The sequence below is a fragment of the Sphaerodactylus townsendi genome, linkage group LG10 (assembly GCF_021028975.2).
Source record: "Sphaerodactylus townsendi isolate TG3544 linkage group LG10, MPM_Stown_v2.3, whole genome shotgun sequence".
Lineage (NCBI taxonomy): Eukaryota > Metazoa > Chordata > Lepidosauria > Squamata > Sphaerodactylidae > Sphaerodactylus > Sphaerodactylus townsendi.
This window is the reverse complement of record NC_059434.1, coordinates 49,669,896-49,682,253: the sequence shown is the minus strand read 5'-3', so window position 1 is coordinate 49,682,253 and position 12,358 is coordinate 49,669,896.

Sequence of the window (12,358 nt, the reverse complement as noted above, 5' to 3'; positions counted from 1 at the left end):
AACTGCAAGGGATTGTCATGCCCATTATATAGAAGCAGCAGTGGTGCGACTTCGCACTTGGAGGTTACTGTGGTTCAGTTCTGGTCGCCACATCTCAAAAAAGGATATATCCCGAAGAGATAGAAAAAAAGAAAGAGGTGCAGAGAAGGGCAACAAGGATGATTGAAGGATTGGAGCACCTTCCTTATGAGAGAGAGCTGCAGCGTTTGGGACTCTTTAGCCCTTTGGAGAGGAAGGCGTCTGAGGGGGGATATGATTGAAGTCTATAAAATTATGCATGGGGTAGAAAATGTTGACAGAGAGAAATTTCTCTCTCTTTCTCCACAATACTAGAACCAGGGGGCATTCATTGAAAATGCTGGGGGGAAGAATTAGAGGACTAATAAAAGGAAACACTTCTTCACGCAACATGTGATTGGTGTTTGGAATATGCTGCCACAGGAGGTGGTGATGGCCACTAACCTGGATAGCTTTAAAAAGGGCTTGGACAGATTTATGGAGGAGAAGTCAATCTATGGCTACCAATCTTGATCCTCCTTGATCTCAGATTGCAAATGCCTTAGCAGACCAGGTGCTCAGGAGCAGCAGCAGCAGAAGGCCATTGCTTTCACCTCCTGCATGTGAGCTCCCAAAGGCACCTGGTGGGCCACTGCGAGTAGCAGAATGCTGGACTAGATGGACTCTGGTCTGATCCAGCAGGCTAGTTCTTATGTTCTTATGTTCTTATCCATCAAAATAAAAAAAATGTTTAACTGTCAAGCAGTGCTATGCAGGAAGAAGTAGCCATGTGCTCTTAATTTTTAAAAAGGTTACATGAGAGTTCCTTTGGCACAGCAGGTAAGTTCTCACAGTTGACTGAACTAAAATATTTTAAGGCCTTAAAAGCAATTATGAAGCAACACAAACTAGCTGAAGGGGGTGGGGAAAGCAAAAATCCATTCCTCTCAGAAATTGTTCTTCCCTCTGAGGCGCTACAAAAAAATCCTGAAAAACTGCCGATAATGGAAGTGAGCACCAAAAATAACCATTCAGAACTTGAGCAACAGAAAAAAAGGTGAGTGTGCTTTCTCATCTTTGAAAATGTAGTGTACAGAAGTCCTGAGATGAAAAGTCATTCACCAAGTATTCAAAAGTGCTATATATGGAGTACATTTAATCCTGACTTCCTCCAAAGAGCTCAGGGTAGGAAATATAGGTCTCCCTTTGTTATTTTATTTTCAGAACAACCTGAGAATAGATGACTGGTTTAAGGTCATCCAGTGAACTTCAAGGATGGATAGGGATTTGAATGTTCAGACATTCACTGTCCAACACTACACCACACCAGCTCCTGCTGCTATCAAATAACAACTACGTTATCTTAACTTACAAGTCAATGTATATATCATAAGGTTTTTAATAGTACCAATGGCACAATCCAAATTTGTCACAAAAGTATTATGCAAAGCTGTTTGTCTCTTTCATGTATCAGATGTGGTAGCAGCATACTGCAATGCCACTAGCCTTAGTGGTACTTACTGCTTGTCTTTATGAAGTAATTTTTACGTATTTAAAATGGACAGTACATGGATATAGTTACTTTAAATATCCGTTGCTTTCCTAATGTCAGAGGAAATAGGAAAATATTTAAGTATTTTAAAATTAAATATTTTAATTTTGTCAGTTTACACTTTTAAGCTGATTTTTGTAATGCAACAGGAGGATGGATATTTATTAAGATTTCAATTAGTTCAAGATGCCTGCACCTGAACAGTTTCTGGATTTCAATATTTAACAAACATTTGTGAATTTTCTATTACTTCGTTCAAGTCTTGGCACATACCACAGTTTCTCTGTTTTATAATTTTAAAAGTTTTGAAAGACAAGCTAACAACAGCTAAAAAAATACAAAAAAGTTCTACTATAAAATAAAAATGCCAGTCTTCTGATTTTTTTCTGTACAAAATATAAACACATTTAAAATTTACCACTTGCTCTCTAGCTGCAGATATATAAATATAATTCAGTTAGAGAGCCAGCATGGTGTTGTGGTTAAGAGCCGTGGACTCTAATCAGGAGAACCATGTTTGAGTCCCCACTCTTCCACATCAGCAGCAGACTCTTTTCTGGTGAACTGGATTTGTTTCACCACTCCTACCCATGAAAACTGCTGGGTGACCTTGAGCTAGTCACAGTTCTCTCAGAACTCTCTCAGCCCTAAACTACTTCATAAGGTATCTTTTGTGGAGAGGAGAAGGGAAGGCTATTGTAAGCAGCTTTGAGACTCCTTAAAGGTAGAGAAAAGCAGGGTATAAAAGCCAGCTCTTCTTCTTACTTATTACTAATTAAATAAGAATCCATCTTTTCTCTATTATATCCATTTTCTTACTCTCCTAATCTTCAAATCCACAAATCATAAGTTCATTTTTTTTGTTTTAATGGAAAAGTCCATTAAGGATTTTCAGCTACACACAAACATAGACAAATACTTTAAAGAAGGAAGTTTAACTGTCTAAGCCAATTCACAAATCATTCTTTTCTTGTGAGTACAGATGCGGTTTTCCATTTTTGCACTTACAATACTCTCGTTGCCATTATAAAAACAAAATTTCATATCTTTTTTCAAACTATATGTCCATAAGACCCAAAAGGTAAGCTCTGTTTTTATCTGTATATTAGTCTTTTAAAACTTCTGAATTGTTGAATGTATTTCTATCCAAATATTTTTAGCTTTATTACAAGTTTGCACATGTCACCGTTTCTAAAGGGCCATTTATCCTGTATTTTCTTCCTGTTTGCTTCTGCTTCAGCTGCACTTCAAAACGTTGTGAAGAAATGGTTGTTCCTGGGTTCAGCTCAGTTAGCTTTATTTCACATTTGAAATAAGCCAAAGGAGTTTGTGTTGCATTGTGTATTGAGGCAACAATAAAAAAGTGTAGGGAATGGAAATCTGAATTACCAAATTGGGACTGTGAAACTGCAGTGAAGTCTGGAAGAGTGAAAGCTGATAAGCTACATGCAGTCACCATTGTCAAGAGCGATTCTTAAATGGAAATATATTCAAAATCTATAGTGCTCATGAACTGCTTGCTGGCCTAGTTAGGACAAGCCACTGGCTGGCAGCAAGAGCCTTGCAGTTGGCAGCATCCTTCCCAGAGCCCTTCGGGGATAGGGCGGTATATAAAACTAAACAATAAATAAATAAATAAATTCTTTCTCTCATCCCTTGTCCCTCCCTGGTAGTAAAGAGACCTGGCTGTATGCCCCGTTGTTTCCTCCCTTTGCTGTGGACAGCACCTGGCCCTCCTCAGGGCAATCACCCCTTTCCCATGTGCAGAACTGATGTCATGCTGGGTGGCAGAAGACGGAGAGGCCTGGCAAATGCTGCTTTTAAACATCTCCTTTCAAAGAGGTGACTTTGCCTTAGCCTGGGCCAAGGCAATTTCCCCAGATGAGGAGACCAGCCGGGGGGCTTTTGGAAGGGCACGTGAGTGGGGCTGAGGCTTTGCATGCACGAGAGGTCACATTTCTTGGGAGCACGGAGGGTATTGGTGACGTTTTGTTACAGCAAAGCATTGTGGGAGATATAATCCAGTTGGCCCCTTTTTGCTCAGCAAATGGCATCCTCTGGACTACATCTCCCAGAGTCCTTTGCATTAACAGATGAGTCATTGGGAACGTGGCTTGCCTTTTATATAGTAGGATACTGTGTTTTTAAAGCTAACAAGCACACTCATAAAGTCATTGCTTCTAATCAACTTTTCTCAAGCTACTACTAAAAGTAGTACTAAAAAAGTCACTATATATAATGAATTGCGTCAATCTGTTGTTTAGAGCTTTGCCAGCTTTCAAACTGAATCAGCCCATTTGTGGCAGGAGGGGAGAAACAAACCAAATTGATTGTATTGCCTGACTAGACTCCTGACTGTCCGAATATGTTATTCTGAAAATGTAGAAAGCCAGTTACATAAACCTAACATAAATGGGAGGCACATTTCTTTATTTGCTACATTGCTAATAAAATCTGAGAACCTAGTTATTTCTTTTGGCAACACTTAACAACCTACTATTTAGTCCTTAGTTCAGTCTACTAAAGAGATTTTCCAAAGACAACACAGTTCTTGCCTCACATCCACAAAAACTTTGTTAGCAGTGAGCTCCCTCTTGTGTTTTTGTATGGAAGAATTTTTCAGTGTAAATACAGAGAAGAAACCTACTACACCCAGGCTACAGGCTACAAAAATGCCAACCAACACTACAAATATCAGCATGAAAAAGTGCTATGTATAATAGCATTTATACATCATATCAGAGTGAATGAAGTGCAATCACATACAAGGCATGCATAAAACAAACAAGACAAAAAATACACACATACAAGCAAGCTGGCAAGGACAGGAAAGACCTTGTAATTTGAGATGCAACAGAATCCTGGTACGTACGGTTTCAACCTGAATCCAACGGAGTGTTCGCCATGGAACAAGATAAAACAGGTAAGTCCACAGAGTAGACCATTTCCAGATCTCACCCATTTCACTGCCATGCAGCTTCATCAGCAATGTGTTTATTTCAAGGGCTTGTCCATAGTTGGGATAATAAGGTCAAGCCAATAGCGACTACAGCTCAACTTATAACAATTCCCAATGTGTGAAGAGCAAAGCACCTGCTTGCTTATTCACTTTTTTGTGTTGATATTTGTAGTTTTGGGTGCCATTTTTGTAGCCTGTAACCCAGATGTAGTAGGCTTCTCGGTGTTTACATCGTGTTCCACTGTATCCCGCACCCCACCCCTTTCTTTGTCTATTCATTGGAAGAATTTCTCAGACATACCCCACTGCAAATTCATCTCTAGGCATTTACTAGAAACTGAATAAGCATGCTCTGGTCTTCAACCAATGGGCTCATTCCAAAAGAATGGTTTGAACCCAAATGCTAAGTGCTCGGTCTAAGATCTACAATACATTTTTTGTTTGTTTGTGGCTTTGATGGAGTATATGTTTCTATAAGGTAGAAACGGCCCAAGATTAAAAGCCTGCACATACCATGCTGAATTCCCCACATCCCTACATATCATGTTGAATTAATTTACAGAGTGTTTTGTTGGGCAACCAGTTTTGATGATTCAAAACAATGACTTATGATTTAAGACGCAACCTGGCAGGCTGGCAGTTATTCCATATTGCCTTCTTTTATTGTTACTTCACAAAAGTTCCCCTCTTCTCCCACTCTTAAACACAAAACAATGATAGGAACTCTGTTCAAGGAACATTTATAGTGCTCTAGTGCTAGAATCCATTTCCAGGGCATGTATGAGGACACTGCCTATGCTAGCAAACCCACATTTTGAATCCAGTTTCTCCACACACACGCAAATTACAAAAGTGTTTTCTTGCCTAGACAAATCCTAATTCACCATTTTCCCTCTCAGAATTTTTTTTATCAAAAACAGTTAACTCTGAAAATGCCTTTTATTCACCTTCTAAAGACCTGTCTTCTTAAATTGTATCTCAGTCATCATACACAGTCCTTCACTGCCCTCTCAGCACCCATTAGGTGTTTGATCCAATGTGTGTATCAGAGGTCCTTAATCTTTTGGGGCTTGCAGGCACATTTGGAATTCTGGACCAGCATGATAGGTGCAGCAATAAAATGGCTGCTACAGAAGGCGGAGCCAGCCATAAAATCTTTAACCTCAATAACAATAACCACAAGTTTAACCTCAATAACACTGTATAGATCTTTATGGTGAGGTGACAGCTGCAGCCAAAGGAAAGTTTTTTTTAAATCTACATAGCCAATCAAATCTTTAATAGTGAGTCAGAAATTTTGCTGAGCAACAGCCCTACATGACTCCACCCATTTCCTAAAAACACTTGGCAGGCACAAGAAAAGATGTCAGCAGGTGCCATGGTACGCATGGGCAGTATGTTGGGTACCCCTGGTGTACAGCATGTTACTCTTGACAAAGGGTAAGCTATGAAAACTGCTTCTCCACAGTAAATACTCTTTGCAATGGACCTTTTTATGAGCTTTTACACTTTTGCTAATGACTGCCAGGAACATTTTAAAAAGGTGATCCACCTTTGTTACAGCCAGTTTTGAAGATGGAGATTGTAGATGCAGTTTCATTACCAATTAATCAATGCTGATGGTAGTACAAGCAGCCTTGCATTACAGATATTTAGGCAGAGTAGAATTGGTTTGTTCCAGATCAAATCAGTGAAGAAAGTAAGGTTTATCCAATTCCTTGTTTTTACAGTGATGCTCAAAACTGCCTTTGGGCTTTTCAGGTCTGCCTTCACTCCTTTAGAATTTTTTCCTGGAAATAAACATTCACACCTATTGTTCCTGTTGCACTGGTCTCTTTGTAACTGCACAGGTCAGCAAAGATAGAACAGAAAAAGAGGGAAATAGAATAATCTTACCAAATACCAACTGCAGAACACAATAGCATATAGTCACTTTAATGTACAACATCACCAGTTAGGGACATTAGTTACAAGACCTTTTGTTTCCTGTTTCCCACTTCAGTAAGGTTTGTACATTCATAACACTCTTTGTTCTTTTTTCACCATAGACACTTTATGAGGATTCTATAGCTTGCATTTAGATCAATGTTTCTGTAGATGCAAGGATTTCTACCCACAGAATGTGATTTCCCCCTCCTACAGTAGCCCAAAATGCCCCCTTGAAATCCTGTGTCTGGGGGAGAGAAGACCCTGAAAGAGAAACTGGGGAGGCACTTTTTGGCTGCCACATGGAGATGGGATAGAAGGTGGAAAAGTCAAACTCTGTGGATATTGTCCTACATGTGGGCAAACATTGGCTGGATCCAACTTTCAGGACAGAGAGTAAGAATTACGTTTACCGGGAAAAAGGTTTTCAGTATCAAGTGGAGAGAGACAGGGGAAAGATAACTTGTTTTTCTTTTTTTGAAACAGAAAACCTCTCTAAACTTTTAATGTGATATTTGACTTAAATGTTGTCATCATGTATTACCTCCTAAAGCAACTATGAAACCTTTATAAATGCTGTTGCGTACAAAATATATATGTGCTGAGAAGAATCAGATGGGCAGTTTCAAAATAAGAGGGACATGTTTAAGCTGGCAGTTTGTGGTCTTGATATTTCACATTAATTTGCACCATACAGGAAGTCTGTTCTCATTCAGTGTATTTAAAGGTTCAATTACTATAATAAATGCATTGGAAAACAGTTGTATTCAAATTTAAAGAAATGTATTTTTAATTTTGATTAAGGCTACAGTGCTTAGGACAAAAAGTGGTTGGATTATTAATCCATTAAAACATTTGTATATACTAAAAAGCGTCCCCCATTAATTGTGCATTTTAAAACAAAAGGCTTAAAAATATAAATGATTATTAAAAATGCAGACAGGCTAGTTGTTGGGCAAGACTATTGCAAGCAAAGAGGAGGAGGAACTAACAGTTCCTTTGGAGATGTTCAAAGATGTCAAGTTTTTACCACTGGGAGACACAGAGCCCCAGGGAAGGTATCTTTCCTTGGCCTCACTAATCTCTTTCCTTCCAATGTCCAGGGAACTCTCTGCTCCTCCACCTTCAGGACCTTCCAATTCCTTGTTTTCCCACCACCCCACCCTTTGAAGGACTGCACACTGACAGTGGTTGTGGTAGGCTTTAGCCAGGGGGTGTCAAACTCACAACCCTCCAGATGTTCATGAACTACAACTCCCATCAGTCCCCTGCTCTTGCCTTAACCCTCACCCTAACTTATTATTTTCATTTAATTTATTCAGTCATAAATTGTTCCTAAAATTGTAAAGAAAAAATAAATTAAATAAAAATAATGGGTTAGGGTTAAGGCAAGGGCAAGGGTGAGAATAGGGCTATGGTTTGTTACAGGTTTTTGGGTATTGTTACAATTTTGGTAACAATTTTTGAAACCGAAAACTGACCATAGCCCAATTCTCAGTTTGCGCCCTTGAATTCACTGTAACACTAAGGCAAGCATGAGCCCCTGCCCTTGCCATAACCCTAATGTATTATTTTTATTTAATTTATTTTTTGTTACAATTTTGAAACAATTTATGACTGAATAAATTAAAAAAATAAGTTAGAGTTAGAATTAAGGCAAGGGCAGAGCTCAGGCTTGCCTTAGTGATACGTTGAGTCTTGGGCGCAGTCCAAGAATATGGCTATGGCCAGTTTAAAGTTTTGGAGTTTTGCCTTAACCCTTACCCTTGCCTGACCACTAACCCTAAGTTTTTAATTTTATTTCATTTATTCAGTCATAAATTGTTCCCAAAATTGTAACAGAAGCTCAAAACCTAAAACTGACCATAGCCCTATTCTTGGACTACATCCTAGAACTCAAAGTAACACTAAGGCAAGCCTGAGCCCCTGCCCTTGCCTTAACCCTAACCCTAATTTATTATTTTTATTTAATTAATTCAGACAAAAATTGTTTCCAAAATTGTAACAAAAATACGAAACCTAAAACTGACCATAGCCCTATTCTCGGACTGCACCCTAGCACTCAACGTAACACTAAGGCAAGTATGGGCCTCTGCCCTTGCCTTAACCCTAACTTTTCATTTTTATTTAATTTATTCAGTCAAAAATTGTTTCTAAAATTGTTTCCAAAATTGTAACAAAAACCCGCAGTCCAACAATAGGGCTATGGTTTCTTTTAGGTTTCAGGTTTTTGTTACAATTTTGGGAACAATTTATGACTGAATTAATTAAATAAAAATAAAAAGTTATGGTTAGTGGTCAGGCAAGGGGAAGGATTAAGGCAAAACTCCAAAACCTGAAACTGACCATAGTCCTATTCTCACACTGCGCACTAGACCTCAACATAACACTAAGCCTGAACCCCTGCCCTTGCCTTAACCCGAACCCTAATTTATTATTTTTATTTAATTTATTCAGTCAGAAATTGTTATCAAAATTGTAACAAAAAATAAATAAAAATAATAGCTTAAGTTAGGGTTAAGGCAAGGGCAGGAGCTCAGGCTTGCCTTAGTGTTATGTTGAGTTCTAGGGCGCAGTCCGAGAATACGGCTATGATCAGTTTTAGGTTTTGGGTTTTTGTTACAGTTTTGGGAACAATTTCTGACTGAATATATTAAACAAAAATAATGGGATAGGGTTAAGGCAAGGGAAGGGGCTCAGGCTTGCTTAGTGTTCACAGTGATTTCTAGGACGTAGTCTGAGAATAGGGCTATGGTCAGTTTTAGGTTTCGGGTTTTTGTTACAATTTTGGGAACAATTTCTGACTGAATAAATTAAACAAAAATAATAAATTAGGGTTAAGGCAGAGGCTCAGGCTTGCCTTAATGTTACCTGGAGTTCTAGGGCGCAGTCCGAGAATAGGGCTAATAGTATGCCTGAGGTTTTGGGTTTTTGCTTCAATTTTGGTAACTATTTATGACTGAATGAATTAAATAAAAATAAGAAGTTAGGGTTAGGGTTAAGGCAAGGGCAGGGGCTAAGGCTTGCGTTAGTCTTACGTGGAGTTCTAGGGTGCAGTTCAAAAATAGGGCTATGGTCAGGTTTTTTTAATTCAGTCAAAAATTGTTTCCAAAATTGTAACAAAAACCTGAAACCTAATACTGACCATAGCACTATTCTTGCACTGAGCCCTAGAACTCCACGTAACACTAAGGAAAGCCTGAGCCCCTGCCCTTGCCTTAACCCTAATTAATTATTTTTATTTTATTTATTCAGTCATTAATTGTTCCCAAAATTGTAACAAATGAAAGGCCTAAGCTTGACCCATTAACCTCACTAACACTAAGCCCTAGAACTCACTGTGAGCACTTACACAAGCCTGAGCCCATGCCCTTGCCTTAACCCTAACCTATTATTTTTATTTAATTTATTTTTTGTTACAATTTTGTGTTGTAAGGGAAGCCCTATTCTTGGACTGTGCCCTAGAACTCAACGTAACACTAAGGCAAGCCTGAGCCCTTGCCCTTGCGTAACCCTAACCTATTGTTTTTATGTAATACTTTGTTACAATTTTTTGGTTACAATTTTGGGAACAATTTATGACTGAATAAATTAAATTAAAATTAAAAGTTAGGGTTAGGGTTTAGGCAAGGGTTAAGGCAAAAGCCAAAAGGAGAGGTCATCCAGATTTGAGTTGAGTCACCAACGATATGTGGATGCCCAGCTCTATCTTGCACTTCCAGCAGATCACAGGAGGCAGTTTGGAGGTGAATGTGGGTTTACAAACTGAACCTTAATCCTAACAAAATAACAGTGCTTCTTGGGGGGAAAAGGTTTGACCCAGGAATTGAATCACTTCTGTTCTGAATGGGGTTGCACTCTCCCTAAAGCAGTGGTGGCGAACCTATGGCACGGGAGCCAGAGGTGGCACTCAGAGCCCTGTTTATGGGCATGCGAGCTGCCACCCCAGTTTGGGCACCAAGGGGGCGAGGCAGTGGTGGGATCCAAAATTTTTAATAACAGGTTCCGATGGTGGTGGGATTCAAACAGTGGCGCTGCCGCACACACGCACCTCCAGTCCCTATTGGGCAGGGAGGTTGCTTTAGTAACCCCTTCTCGGCACTCAGAAAAAATTAGTAACCGCTTCTAGAGAAGTGGTGAGAACTGGTTGGATCCCACCTCTGCAGCGAGGGGTACACAACGTACTGGGCATGCGCCCCTGCGGGGGTGTGGTGAGGGTGTTTTGGGGGCGGGGGATGTTTCAGGACATTCTAGGGGCATTCCAGGGCAGAGGCATGGAAGGGGCACAGGGCGCACACGTGCCCCAGGTAGTTTTCCCTCTCTCCGCCCCTGGCACTCAGTCTCTAAAAGGTTCGCCATCATTGCCCTAAAGGAGCAGGTTTGTAGCTTGGGGATGCTGCTGGACCTAAGCTTCCAAGTGAGCTAACTGTGGCCCGTACTGGGCAGGAAAGTTTTTGCAATTTAGGTACATGTCCTGGTGTCAGGCCCGCGTCATTCTCGGCCTTGCAGTTAGCATATCAGCTCCAAGGCCACAGATGGCTGTTCCCATTATCCTTGCTCCAGGCTAAGGAGGCCTCCCTGCTTGTGCAAAACTAGTCAATAGCTTCCAGTTCATTCTTAACTGCTCCCTTGGAAGGAGTGAACTGTTTGTCCTAAACAATGCCACTATTTCCACTATCCTTTCAAATGCTGATATTGTGGGAATGCAAGGGTGGGGGGATTATGGGCTGAACCTTTCTGTAACTTACAGTATACACCAGCGTCAGAAGACCAAACTTCAGTTTTAGCTATCTGAGCCTGGGAAAGATGCAGTTCCAATAAAGCTCTTGAAATCTTCTTGAGTCTCCTTTGGTGATCGGAGTAACAGACCCTTACACCTGGTAAAATCTAGATTAGATTACTACAATGTGCTTTACAGAACCGTGTGGCATGAATGTTGACAGGAACAGATCTTAAGGCCATATCAGTCCAGTCTTGTTCCATCTACACTGGCTCCCAATTTGCTTCTGGGTCATATTCAAGATGGTGCTATTGACTGTAAAAGCCCTACACAGCTTGGGAACAGCATACCTTATGTATCTCCTACTCTACTTGAACCTACCCATCTACTCAGTCGTCTTCAGAGTGAGTGCCCTTACTATCTGAGGCTAAACAGGTGGCAGTCTTCTTGGGCATGGTGCCCAAACTTTGTGTTACCTCCCCAGGGATATTTCTCTGTCTCCCTGTATCACTGTTTTCAATTTATCAGTTGAAGTATTTTACTTTCTCCCACCAGCTGTTATGACCCTTCCCCTTAGTTGGGTAGTTATGCATGGGGTATATTAATATTGTTTTTATATATATATATATATAATATATATATATATAAATATAATTTATATATATATATAATTTATATATATATATATACATATATATATATAAATATATTCATTGGGGACTCTATGGGGGGAGTGGAACAGAAATGCTTTAAATAAATGCACTGTAAAAAAAAATGAGATCACATTTTAAAAAGTCAATTTACCTGGCAATCAGCAAGAGATGGCGGGCAGGTGCGGGTGACTATCAGCATCTGCATGAGGTACCATATATGGGAAAACCTGGAAGTGATATCATGCATGCCTCTTTAGTAATTGATTGAACCCTGCAGTAAAAAGTTTTCAATGATTCCTAGAGGTGTGGTGTCACCTCCAGCTTTGCCCAGTAGTGACATCAAGCCATCACCCTTTTTTAATTCTTTATCTTCATTGCTGCAGAGGACACAGGGTAATCCCTAGTTAAAGGAACAAGACAGAAACCAGTTTATTTTTATTGATACGGCTGTCACAGCCCTATCAGATAATTCCCTTTATCTTCTATCTTGCAAATTGTGCTATGTACTCCTAAAGTGAAATTCTAAACTGTCGAAGCAGAGCATACTTCTA